This window comes from Castor canadensis, chromosome 8, assembly GCF_047511655.1.
Source record: "Castor canadensis chromosome 8, mCasCan1.hap1v2, whole genome shotgun sequence".
Lineage (NCBI taxonomy): Eukaryota > Metazoa > Chordata > Mammalia > Rodentia > Castoridae > Castor > Castor canadensis.
The window spans coordinates 47,626,230-47,639,379 of NC_133393.1; positions in this window are offsets into that span (position 1 = coordinate 47,626,230).

Sequence of the window (13,150 nt, forward strand, 5' to 3'; positions counted from 1 at the left end):
TTTTATGACTTTAAATTTCAGGGTCCACAAAGAAAGCTTTATTGTTACACTGACACATACATTTATTTGTATATTGTCTATGGCTGCTTTTCTACTCAATGGCAAAACTGAGTGTTTGCAACAGAGTCTGTGCAGTCTACAGACTATCTGGTCCTTTAGCGAAAGTGTGCTGATGACTGTGGGCCACTGTGCTTATGAAAATATCAATACCTACTGAATCACGTACCAAAGGAATGAAAGAATGGATGGAAAGTACTTGTTTCTGTGCCTGCTAACCACAAACCTCACATCCTCAGCCTTGTAAAAGCATTTTAAGAAAGTTAAAGTACATGAAAATATTGATTATTCAATTAATATTAAGAAAGGTATCAGGTGCATAAGCACCCAGCTACTAAGTATTGCTGGATGGAGAAAGAACAAACAAATCTGCATTAATACCTTGTTCAAAATTAAGAAATTTTTATTCAGTAGGGTTTAAAATATACAGGATATGATTGCAGATGTGTGAATTATGTGTGCATCTGGATGATAAAATAAAAACATATTTGTGTAGGCCCTGAGTTCAAACCCTAGTACCACTCCAAAAACAACAACAACAACAATAAAAAACCATATTTGACAGGCTGATGTGATTTTGGGTGAGTTTTTTATGCCTTGATTACTTTTTTTTCCCTTATTTATTTATTATTCATATGTGCATACAATGCTTGGGTCATTTCTCCCCCCTGCCCCCACCTCCTCCCTACCACCCACTCCACCCCCTCCCTCTCCCCCCCACCCCCTCAATACCCAGCAGAAACTATTTTGCCCTTATCTCTAATTTTGTTGTAGAGAGAGTATAAGCAATCATAGGAAGGAACAAGGGTTTTTGCTGGTTGAGATAAGGATAGCTATACAGGGAGTTGACTCACATTAATTTCCTATGCGTGTGTGTTACCTTCTAGGTTAATTCTTTTTGATCTCACCTTTTCTCTAGTTCCTGGTCCCCTTCTCCTATTGGCCTCAGTTGCTTTTAAGGTATCTGCTTTAGTTTCTCTGCGTTAAGGGCAACAAATGCTAGCTAATTTTTTAGGTGTCTTACCTATCCTCACCCCTCCCTTGTGTGCTCTCGCTTTTATCATGTGCTCAAAGTCCAATCCCCTTGTTGTGTTTGCCCTTGATCTAATGTCCACATATGAGGGAGAACATACGATTTTTGGTCTTTTGGGCCAATGCCTTGATTACTTAAACTAGCTATAATTGTTTTAAAAATAAGAGCAAAGTGAAAGTATCCCCAACACCTTTAGTTCAATACTAATGTCTTAAAAGTTTTTTGTTTTTTTTTAATTTCCAAAGTGAACGGGGAACTGTAATGGGTAAGATCTAGTTGCCTGTGTATTCTATACTCAATTCTGACACTGTCTCATAATGACGTTTCAAGGCTTAGGGTCACATGTTAGAAACAAAATATACTTTTAGAAAAATTATAATACCATGGTTCATGGTTTTGTTACAATAATATTGGAATAACCTGACAGTAATTAATTGACTCATCTTTTATGTATGTGTGCAACAAGAAAAGCAGAATTCTGCTTGTTTCAAATTTAACTCATTCAGAAAGTCGGGGAGGTGAGTCTTTAAAATGGGGTTGTGCAGTTTTAGGGTTGTAAATGCAAAAGGGTTGAAGTTTTCCGTGAGAGATACAGAGGTTCCATAAGCCAAAGAATAGTCTAGAAGTGTAGAACTTAGATTTTGAATTCTGTTTTCGACTTGGATTTTTATTTTCTAATATTTTTTAGGACGCTTCCAGATCAGCTCTCTCTGTTTGTCTGTTTTATCACTGGGAAAAATGGTACTCTTTGTCCATGTAAGGGACCAGCTGTGGGGTCAGCTGTGGAGTTCTCCCTGTGGGCACAGCCTTACTGTGATCTGTGACAAACTTCCCCAGAAAGAAAGGCTGCCCCTGTCCCTGTCCTGAGGTACAGAATGACGGGGTGCCTGGAATGTGGCCTTTGGGAGGCAGAGCAGCCCTGTTGGTGATGTAGCTCCTCCTGGTATGGCAGAGGTACATTGGACAAGCCACTGAATCCTGCTGAACCGTGACTTCCTCACTTTCAAATGGGGACCAGCAGAACCTACAGCTTGGATCTACTGGTGCTGACAGAGATGCTCATGGGAAAGTGCTGACAGAGTCTGGAATGAGGGACTTTGTCAATGAACACAAGCCCTTCTTGCTAGCATGGGCGGGGAGGTAGCCAAAAGCCCAAACCCTCCCTCCCTCCCTCCCTCCCTCCCTTCTGCCTTCCTTCCTTCTTTGTGGCTCTGAGGATCAAATCGAGGCCTGGCACATGCTAGGCAAACACTCTACCACTGAGCTACATTCCCAGCCCCCAAACACATGTTTCTCCGTGGAGATAGAAGGATGAGACAAAAGCATCTTTCTGTCTCCTGCCATCCCTCGATCATGTGGTGGACTTTGGCTGCCCAGTTCACCGGTTCACGAGGGATGGAAATCTCTGAGAGACTTACCAGCTGTAAGTGATTGTAGAATGCTTTAGGTGGAAGGCAGGTGTTTAGCACTTGATGTGTGAGTTCTTTTTCTTTCTTTGCAGTAATATCCATCCAGCAAAATGATGAAAGACACAATGCTCATCCTATGTGTCAAGAATGGTCAGTAAACAATGACAAAGGGTCCCACCTCCTCACAATAAACACCGAAACTCCTCACCATCTTCCTTGATAAATGGCACCTGCAGTCTGCTTTCTCTGATAGGCAGCTGGTTGCCCTGATGTCAGATGACGTCAGTGGCTTCCTGAGGATTTCTTTTTTGCCTTTACTTTTATTTTTAAAAAAGCATAGTAACTGGTGGGGTTCCCTGCTTTGGGGCTCTGGGTTTTAGTGACTTCCTAACTTGGGAGCCAACTTTAGGTAAGGCTTGATTGATTTAGTGGTACTGGGATTTGAACTCAGGGATCACGTTTGCTAAGCAAGCACTCTACCAAAAGGGCCCTTAGCCCTTTTGCTTTTGGTTTGTTTTTCAGATAGGGTCTTGAGCTAACTTAGCCTGAGTCAGCCTTGGACTGCGATCCTCCTATCTCTGTCTACCAAGTAGTTGGGATTACAGATGGGAATCACTACACCTGGCCCTACTTATTAATTTTTTATTTAACACTGTCATTGCAGCCCTTTGCTTGGCATTACAGGAGGGGCTGAGCTGGAAGCTGGGCATTTAGATTTTGTAGGGGACAGAGACTTGGGGGAAGTTTGAGTGGTTAAGATGGGAAGCAAGATTAAAACTGTGAGTTATGTATAATGAATGTTCTTATGAAAAACAACAGTTAAGAGCTAAGTATGTTTTGGATGTTGAACTAGTATTAAATGCTACATGGGACTCAGATGGGGCAATTGCCGTTAGCTCCTGACTTATCCTGTGTGCCTAGACCAGTGCCTGACACATTGTAAGTGCTTCAACATTCATGGAACGAATCACTGTCATCCTGGTTCCAGGTCTCCAAATATATACATTCAGCTGTAAGTATCCTCTGTAAGTATCTCTCTTGCTCTTTTCCTGTTGTCTTGGTCCATTTGGGCTGCTATAACAAAAATACCCTAAGTTGGATAGCTTTTTATAATAGAAATTAATTGCTCATGGTGCTGGAGGCTGGGAGGTTCAAGGTGAGGGCACTCATAGATCTATTGTCTGGTGAGCCCGTTTTCTGATTCATAGACGGCACCATCTCACTCCACCCTCACATGGTAAAGGAGCAAGTGATCACTTCCTTTACGAGGGCACCAATCCTGTGTGTGAGGGTGCTCTCATGACCTAACTGCTTGCCAAAGCCACACCTCTCAATCATATCGGCATTTAGATTTTTTTTCTCTTTTTTCTTTTTGGCAGTACTGGGGCTTGAACTCAGGGCTTCAAGCTTGCTAGGCAGGAGCTCTACCACTTGAACCATCCCTCCAGCCTGGCATTGAGGATTTCGGTGGATGAATTCTGTGGGAGATACCAGCATACAATCTATAGTGCCTACCTTTCCCCTCCTCTCTCTAAATCCACATTTCAGAAGCAGCTCCACACGGCTACACAAATCATCTTAGAGCTTCCTCTCTGCTCTTGTTCTTTCTGACTCTACTTCTTCATCACCTGACAGGGGTGGTGATGACATTGGATTGCTAAAAGGTGGTATTTGGTCAAGGATCAAGGAATATGGACATTCTCCATGATCCAGCCTAAAAGTGTGACAGTAGCCCATGGCCAGGCTGTGATGTGGAAGAGAAGGGATGCAGACAAGGGTACCCGTCACCATCATGACAGGCAGATAGAAGGCACCACAGCACATGTGGTAATGGTTCATCCTCTGATACTTCCACATGGAAGCCTGGTCCAAGCATAGACCTAGGGTTGTGGGGACAGCCTCTTGTCCTTTGTGTGCATGTGACCTTGAGCTCTCTTTAAAAGCTGAATTTATCATCTCTGTGTTGGTCACATCTGTGCTGTTGTGGATTCCTGGCCCTGGGAGTGGGGGTTGGGAGAGGTTTAAAGGAACCAGTGGCTTTGAAATTAGTCATTCACGCAAGGATAAAAATCACTACCATTATGAATTTAAATGTACTCAATCGAATAAACACATTCATCGTGCTCTGTGTTCTGCTATAGTTTGAATGTGTCTGCAGAAGTTCATGGATTACAAAGTTAATCCACAAATTTGTAGTTGGTGGTATTTGGAAGTGGGGTTTTGGGAGTTAACTGGAATTGGAGGAGGTCGTGAAGGGGGGCCCATGACAGTTGTGTCATGGGGGCCTGGGAATTAGGATTCTTCTAGGGAAATTCCATACTGGGGGACAAATGTAGGTCATGCAAGGAGTCCTGGTGCCAGAGCCAGAAGAACGTCTCATTTCCCAGGAGGAAGACCATCTCCATATACATTTTCTGGCTTTTGTTACATATTTTCGGTAGGTTGTGATGTTACTGGAACAAAGTTTGCTCTTTCCCCAGGTTTGGCCAAATTGTAAATAAATTCATTTCTCCACTTCACTGTATATTATGTAATTTTCTCTTGATGTGGATGAACATGCAGGTCCAGAGCCAGGCTGGAGGCTCTGGTATCTGAGTTTTTAAGGACAGAAGAGAGACTTGAGCTAGCACACTTTTTCTGTGTTGCCATGTGATGCCTTCCACCATGCTACCATGCAGGACAAAGGCCCTCACCAGATGCCAAGCTGTGCTCTTGGACTTTCAGCCTTCAGAACTGTGAGATAACTAAACCTCTACCCTCCAACAATTATCCAGTTAATTTAGTTATAGCAACAGGAAATGGATGAAGACGTGCTCTTACTGTGTGGCAGGTGCTAGGGTCACACAGATGATCAGGAAACCAAATCTACTCTGTTGTCTTAGCTTAGCTCAGTGGATGAGCATATAAAAGTATAAATTAGAATCACAAGGAAGTGCAGAGGCACTGTGGATGAGGGATGGGGAGCAACACTTGTCTACCTGGGGAGAGACTAGGCAGGGAGCTGGAGAGAGGCCATTTGAATGATCCATTCAGGATGGGTAGAAGGTGACCAGGTAGATGGTGTGGGGAAAGGAAGGCAAGAACATTTTATGCACAGAAAATACCAAGGCCACGGCAAGGACGCGCAGTCAGGCAGTCAGTCTTTTGTAGGCACAAACAGTAGCTCTGTGTGGCTGAAGGATCCTGAATGTAGGGCTTATTAAGGAAAGAGAGGAGAGAGGAGACATGGAAGCAAGCATTCTATCCCAAGGTCAATCGGCTGCAGGGGGCTCCCCACATGCTGAAGTGGAGCTGGCCACTTATTAGTGAGCTAGGCCAGCTCATGGGGAGAAGATAGGGCTGGGAAGAGGAGAAGGTGAGTCACATCTAGCTCCCCACCAAAAGCTTCAGCCAATATGACGGAGAACCTGGTCCATCTCCTGGTTGTGTTGGGAATTCAACCCTCCGCCCCCACTGGCTCTCTACACTGTTCAGAGTTCTTAGAGGGCCCTTGGTGGTGGCATCGTCCAGTGAAGGACTGGCTCTTAAGCCCTCTGTGGTAGTGAATGTGGCCCATTGCCTTCACCACCTGTGGTCAGGAGATGCAACTTGTGAAACCGACCAGCCAGTTGCTTAGGACTGTGGGACTGCAGCCATTGGTGGGAGGGGGGAGCCTGTCCACATGGAGGGAGGCAGCACCCACCGCCCTGGCTCCGTTCCAAGCATGTGCGTGAGCCCCTCACTTCCCTTCCAAGCCCTCACTGTTGAATCATGGGCCAGGCTGTCACACTTGACATTTCAATGACCCATAGGAAAGGCTTTGAGTGGCGCATGAAGGAAACAGCAGGGCACAGTCCAGCTCCAGTGTGAGTTCACCGTAAAGAACGGTCTTGACTAGGGCTGTTTGTTTCATAAGTTGAGTAAGGCTGAAGAAAGGCAGGGCAAGTGGAACAGAACTGTGATTTTTTGGTGTCATTATAAGGTCTCACCCTGGTATTTAACAACACTCTGCCTGCGTTCGGATCCTGGCATGGATACTTCTTGCTGTGTGACTTTTGTCAAGTTACTTCACAACTATTTGTTGCAGTTTCCTCATATTTAAAATGGAAACAGTAATGACAATGACAACTTCATTGAGCTCTGGAAATTGTTATCAAGATTAAATGCCCTAAGACTAAAGTGCTTAGAAATGTGTTTAATGCAGCAAACATTCCATAAAAGGCACCCTTTGCCATGATGAATTAAAAATAAGTTAAACTATGTAATCCCAAATATTTAATACCTTAGGGTCTTTTGAAGAAGAAAAGAGTACGCCATAGGGAGGGAGAGACAGGAGTGATCGTGACACTAATTTCTTTGCTAACCTAATGTTTTATAATCCATAGCAGGTGCTGGGTACTTCGTGAATAAACGGGGCTACCTGACATAAGATATAGTTTCTCCTTCAGGGCATTCATAGTTTAGTGGGGGGATACACAAACTTAAGTAAAATATCACAATGTGATAGCATATCTACTACACAGTAGTCCTCCATATTCCTGGAGGGAAATGGTCCAAGACCCTCAGTGGACACCTGAAACTAGGTAGAACTGAACCTTATAGATACACTGTTTTTCTTATAAATCCATACCTCTGATAAAGTTTAATTTCTAAATTAGGTACAGAAAGAGATTGACAATAAGAAAATAGAGCAGTTATAAAGATATTTTATAATATAAGCTAGGCAAACGTGATCTCTCTCTTTCAAAGTAGCTTATGGTACGCTCCTCCATCTTCTTGAGATGATGTGAGGTGATACCACTTTATAGTTCTCTGCATGTCTGAATAGTTAATGTCATTACTCTTGTGTTTGGAGGCGTTGTTAAGCAAAATCAAGGAAACTTGAACACAAGCACTGTGATACTCCACGGTTGATCTGATAATTGAGACAGCTACTAAATTACTAACAGGTGTAAAAGAGTATGAATAAACTGGACAAAGAGATGATTCATATCTGGGTGAGAGGGCATGAGATTTTATTGCACTGGCTTGCAATTTTAAAACTTATGAATTTTTGTTTGTGTGTGTGCTATTGGGGTTTGAACTCAGGGCCTTTATCTTGAGCCACTGCACCAGCCCTATTTTTGTGAAGAGTTTTTCAAGATAGGGTCTCATGGAACTATTTACCCAGACTGGCTTTGAACTGTGATCCTCCTGATCTCTGGCTCCTGAGTAGCTAAGATTACAGGCGTGAGCCACTGGTGCCCAGCTAAATTGTTTATTTCTGGAATTTCTCACTTAATATTTTTGGACTGTGATTGGCTATAGGTAACTGAAACTGTAGAAGGCAAAACTGAGGATATTACAGGTGTTTGATGATGATTTTGGGAAGAATCACCCACTGGGACACACTTTGGAGGGGAGGTGTCCAAGGGTGAGGAGGAAGTCAGCAGGTGGTAGAGGAGGGGGATGGTGCAGGTAGAGGATGGAACAGTGAATAAGGAAACACAAAGTGTGGAATAAGCTCAGGTTGCTTATTGGCAGGAGAAATTGCTAGTAGCCAAGTAGCTGAAGCAGGCAGAGGCAAAGTTGAGAGCTGCTTAGACCAGCTCATGCCAGGCTGCTTGGAGCCTACAGTTGCCAAGCTGGAAATTTGACCTTCTGGCAGCAAAGGACAGAGATAAGACATGATCAGATTCTGGGTCTTAGAAGACTTCTCTGTCTTCATAGCAAATGGAGAAGATATTGGAATGGGGAAGAGAGTTAGGTTTGGGGAGCCCACTTTAGGAGGCTTCTTCATTAATCCTTGGCACTCAAAGTGAGGTCTGAGGACCAGTAGGGCCAGTACAGTTCAGGAGCCTGTCAGACACTCAGGATCTCAGGCCCCACTCCAGACCTATTGAAACCAGTGCCTGTATCCTAGTAAGACCCCCCCCCCCAGGAGACCCGCTTGCACAGTGAAGTTGGAGCACACTGCACATTTAGGTTCTGAGTTAAGCTGCACAAGCAAGATGTGCACAAGGGTTTGAGATAAGGGTGGCTCTCTGAAGGTGAAATGTTCTCTGAAGAGCTGTTGTCCTTGGAACATGGGGACAGCTCAACCTGCTGTTGCTCAGACAGGGTATTTGTCTGACATATGACATACTTCAGAATGTTTCTGCTCATACAGTGGCTGAAAATCATCATTATCAGATTGTCATGTCCAGCTGAAGGCCACGTTGGAAGTTGTAAGCTGTTCCCATAATTCTCTGTCCTGTCATCATTTCTTCTGCAGTACATTAACAGTCTCATTTATGACCTTGATTTTCCAAGCCTTTCTCTACTCTACCCTTCTATACATTTCTAAATTAGCCTCTGTTTTTTTTTTTTTTGGGAGGGGGAAGGGTTTTTTTTTTTAAATATTTAATCTGCCGCACTCTTCAATTAATAAAAAAACACAAGCAAAAAGCCTTTTTCTTTCCTAGGATATGTTAACCTCAGAGAAACAAAGTTGTGGATTTTGGGAGAGGAAAAGCCACATCCCAATGGCTGGGTGTATGTGTTTCTCTGGCTGCTACCCAAAGGCTAAGCATGTCAGCTAACCATTATATTTCCCCAAATAAATGAGTCTCTAGGCATCTACTATGGTTTGATGTGTCCTGCAAATGTTCACCTGTTGGAAACTTAATCTCCAGATTCTCATACTAATGGTATGTGGAGGTAGAGCTTTGGGAGGTCATTAGCACTAGATGAGGTCAAGGGGATGGGGTCCCCATCCCCATGGTGGTATTAGTGGCTTTAAAAGAAGAAGAGAGACCTGAGCTAGCATACTTGCTGGGTCTGGCCGGGTGATGCTTTCTGCCATGTGATGATGGAGCAGGAAGGCCAATCACCAGATGCTGACCAGATGCTAGCACCAACCTCTTGTTCTTCCCAGCTTCCAGAACTGTGAACCAAGTAAGCTTCTAGTCTACCTGGTTTCAAGTATTTTATGGTAGGTACAGAAGACAGGCTAAGACAACATCAAAACCTTTTTTATTTTATATTATTCATTTATTTTTGTGGTACTGGGGCTTCAACTCAGGGCCTTATGCTTGCTAGGCAAGTACCCTACAACCTGAGCCACTCCACCAGTCCTTTTTTTGTGTTGGGTATTTTTGAGATAGGGTTTGCTTTTGTTTCCTGGTCTGGCCTTGAACTGTGATCTTCCTGATCTCTGCCTCCCAAGTAGGTAGGATTATAGGTGTAAGCCACCAACACCTGGCTCAAAGCTGAAGACTTAGCTTGCAATCCTGCCTCTGTACTTTTCTTAAGCTACTATAGAACCAGTACGTTATTTTCATGTGCAGGAAAATCTGGGGAAATTATAAGGGAATTCTTTTCTCTCATCAACTTCATATGATAATTTAAACAATTATTCAGGCCCCCAAGAACTGTGTAGAGAAGAAACAAGAAAGGTGCCTACTGTGTGAATTGCTGAGGAAAGATGATGAGCTATGGGAAGCAGAAGCAGAACTGCACTGTGTGCGTGCCTCTGAACAAAGACCTCTCCCTGGAGCCCACGCACCACACTGCCTGGAGCCTGTGTGCTCTTTTGCAGTAATACTGAAGGCCTGTGGGGAACAGGTACCCACCAGGGAAAACTTACTGGGAGCCAGTAGCAGCCCACAGATGTGCTAGGGAACATGACACAGTGTGGCCTAAGCAGTCGCTGAGTGCACAGCAGCACTGGTAGCAGAGACAGCAACACTAACAGCTTGCTGCACTTCCAACCACACTAGAGACCACCACCAGTAAGGACATCTGGACAAACCCTGTGTTTGTGTTTAATTCTGAACACTGAGGACTATAACTTCCAACCCCAAATGGACCCCAGATATGTAAATCTCAATGCAGAAATATGAAGCAACAAGATAAAAGCTCTTCCTCAAAAGCCAACTCCGCCACTAAGGGAATAGACCACAGTGAAGAAGAGGTAATATCAAATATTTAATTCCAAAACAATAGTAAAAATGATCAGTGAGTTCAAAGAGGAGACACATAAGCTAGTGACTGAACTCAAAGACTGCAACTAAAAGAGCTCAAAGAGAATTCAAACAAACAGATGAATGAAATTAAGAAGACAATCCAGGATAAAAGAGGAAATCAATAAAGTGATAGAAATCCTGAAAAACAACCAATTTGAAACAAAGAGGTCAATATCCCAAATAAAAACTCAATCAAAAGTTTGGCCAACAGAGTGGAGCAAGTTGAAAATAGAGAATAAGAAACAGAAGACAAAATAGAGGAACTAGATCAAACAGACCAAGACCATGAAAAAATGCTAAGAAAATATGAATGGAACATGCAAGATGTCTGGGACACCATCAAAAGACCAAATCTACAAATCATGGGTCTAGAAGAAGGAGAAGAGATACAAACTAAAGGCATAGATAAATTATTCAATAATAAAACCTTGAGAAAAGGAGGGACATCCAGGTACAGGAGGTTTATGGAGAACCAAACCATCAGGATGAGAAAAGAAACATCCCCAGACATATCATAGTCAAGCACTCAATATACAGAACAAAGAAAGAACACTGAAAGCTTCAAAGGAGAAAAGACAGGTCATATATAAAGGCAAATCCATTAGAATAACTGCAGATTTCTCAACAAAATTCTAAATGTAAGATCATGGAAAGATATATGTCAGACCCTGAAAGAAAACAGCTATCAACCTAGCCTAGTCTATCTAACAAAAGTATCCTTCCTAATTGAAGGAGAAATGAAAACCTTTCACAACAAACAAAAACTAAAGGAATTCATGACCTTCAAAACCAGCACTGCAGAAAATAGTTAAAGTTCTCCACACACAGAAGAAGAAATTATGAGTCAGCCAGGAAAATGCAAGAAAGAATAAACCCTTTTGGCCAAGCAGACTAACAAACAAGAAATGGGGGAAAAGTAAACATCAGGGGAATAAAAATGATGGGAAACACCACACATGTCTCAGTACTAACACTGAATGTTCATGGCCTCAAAGCCCCAATCAAAAGACATAGAACAGCAAATTAGATTAAAAAACAAGACCCAACATTTGTTGCTTACAAGAAACACATCTCACTGAGAAAAATAAACACTAGCTTAGAGTGAAAAGGGAGAAGAGATGTTCCAAGCAAATGTACCCCCAAAACAGGCAGGCATAGTATACTTATATCTGACAAAGTAGACTTCAAACTAACATTAGTCAGAAGAGACAATGAAGGTCACTTCATATTAATAAAAGGAAGAATTCATCAAGAGGAAATAATAATTCTTAACATACATGCAGCAAACATTGGTGATCAACTACACTAAAAAACCACTAATGTCAGGCTGATGAAGTGGCTCAAGTGGTAGAGTGCCTGCCTAGCAAGTGTAAGGCCCTGAGTTCAAACCCCAGTACCTCCATAAATAAATAAATAAAACAAAACTTTAAAAAAAAAAAAAACCACTAATGGACTTAAAAGCACAGATGGACCCTAACACAGTGATAATGGGAGACCTCAGTACTCCACTGTCACCAATAGATAGAACATCCAGACAAAAGATCAACAACAACAAAAAAATTAGAATTACTAGGCACTTTGGATCAAATGGAGATAATAGACATCTACAGAGTATTTCATTCAATCATCATTCTTCTCAGCAGCTCATGGAAGTTTCTCCATGATAGATCATATTTTAGGACACAAAGCAAGTCTTAACAAATTTAAGAAAATTGAAATAACCCCTTGTATCATGTCAGATCACAATGAAATAAAACTAGAATTCGATAACATAAGAAACTATAGAAAATCTTCAAACATATGGAGACTGAACAAGACAATTCTGAATGACCAGTAGATCATTGAAGAAGTAGGGAAGAAATCAACAAGTTCATAGAATCTAATTAAAATGATAATACAACCTACCAGAAACTGTGAGACAAGCAAAGGCTGTGCTAACGGGAAACTTTATAACTATGAGTGCCTACATTGAAAAAACAGTGACATCTCAGGTAAACAACCTAATGATGCAATTTAAGCTTCTAGAAAAAGAAGAACAAACCAAACCCAAAACTAGCAGACAGAGAGAAATAATAAAGATTAGGGTTGAGATTAATGAGACCAAGACAAAAAAATTATACAAAGAATCAATGAAACAAAAAGTTGGCTCTTCAAAAAAATTAATAAGATCAATAAACCCTAGCCAACTTGACAAGACCGAGGGAAGAGACCCAAGTTAATAAAATCAAAGATGAAAAAGGGGGTGGACATAACCACAAATACTAATGAAATCCAGAGGATTATTAGGGAGTACTTTGAAAGCATATTCAAGTAAACTGGAAAATACAGAAGAAATTGATAAATTTCTGGAAGCATTTAACCAACCCAAATTGAACCAAGAAGATATCAACCACCTAAATAGAACTACAACAAGCAATGAGATTGAAGCAGTAATAAAGAGTCTCCCAACAAAGAAGAGACCAAGATCTGGTGGATTCACAGCTGACTTCTATTAAACTTTTAAAGAAGCACTAACACCAACACTCCTCAAACTTTTCTGGGAAATAGAAAGTGAAGTAACACTACCAAACCCATTCTATGAAGCCAGTACTACACTCATTCCAAAAACCCAACAACAACAAAAAAGAGAATTATTGAGCAATATTTTAATAAATATAGATGCAAAAATTCTCAATAAAATACTGGCA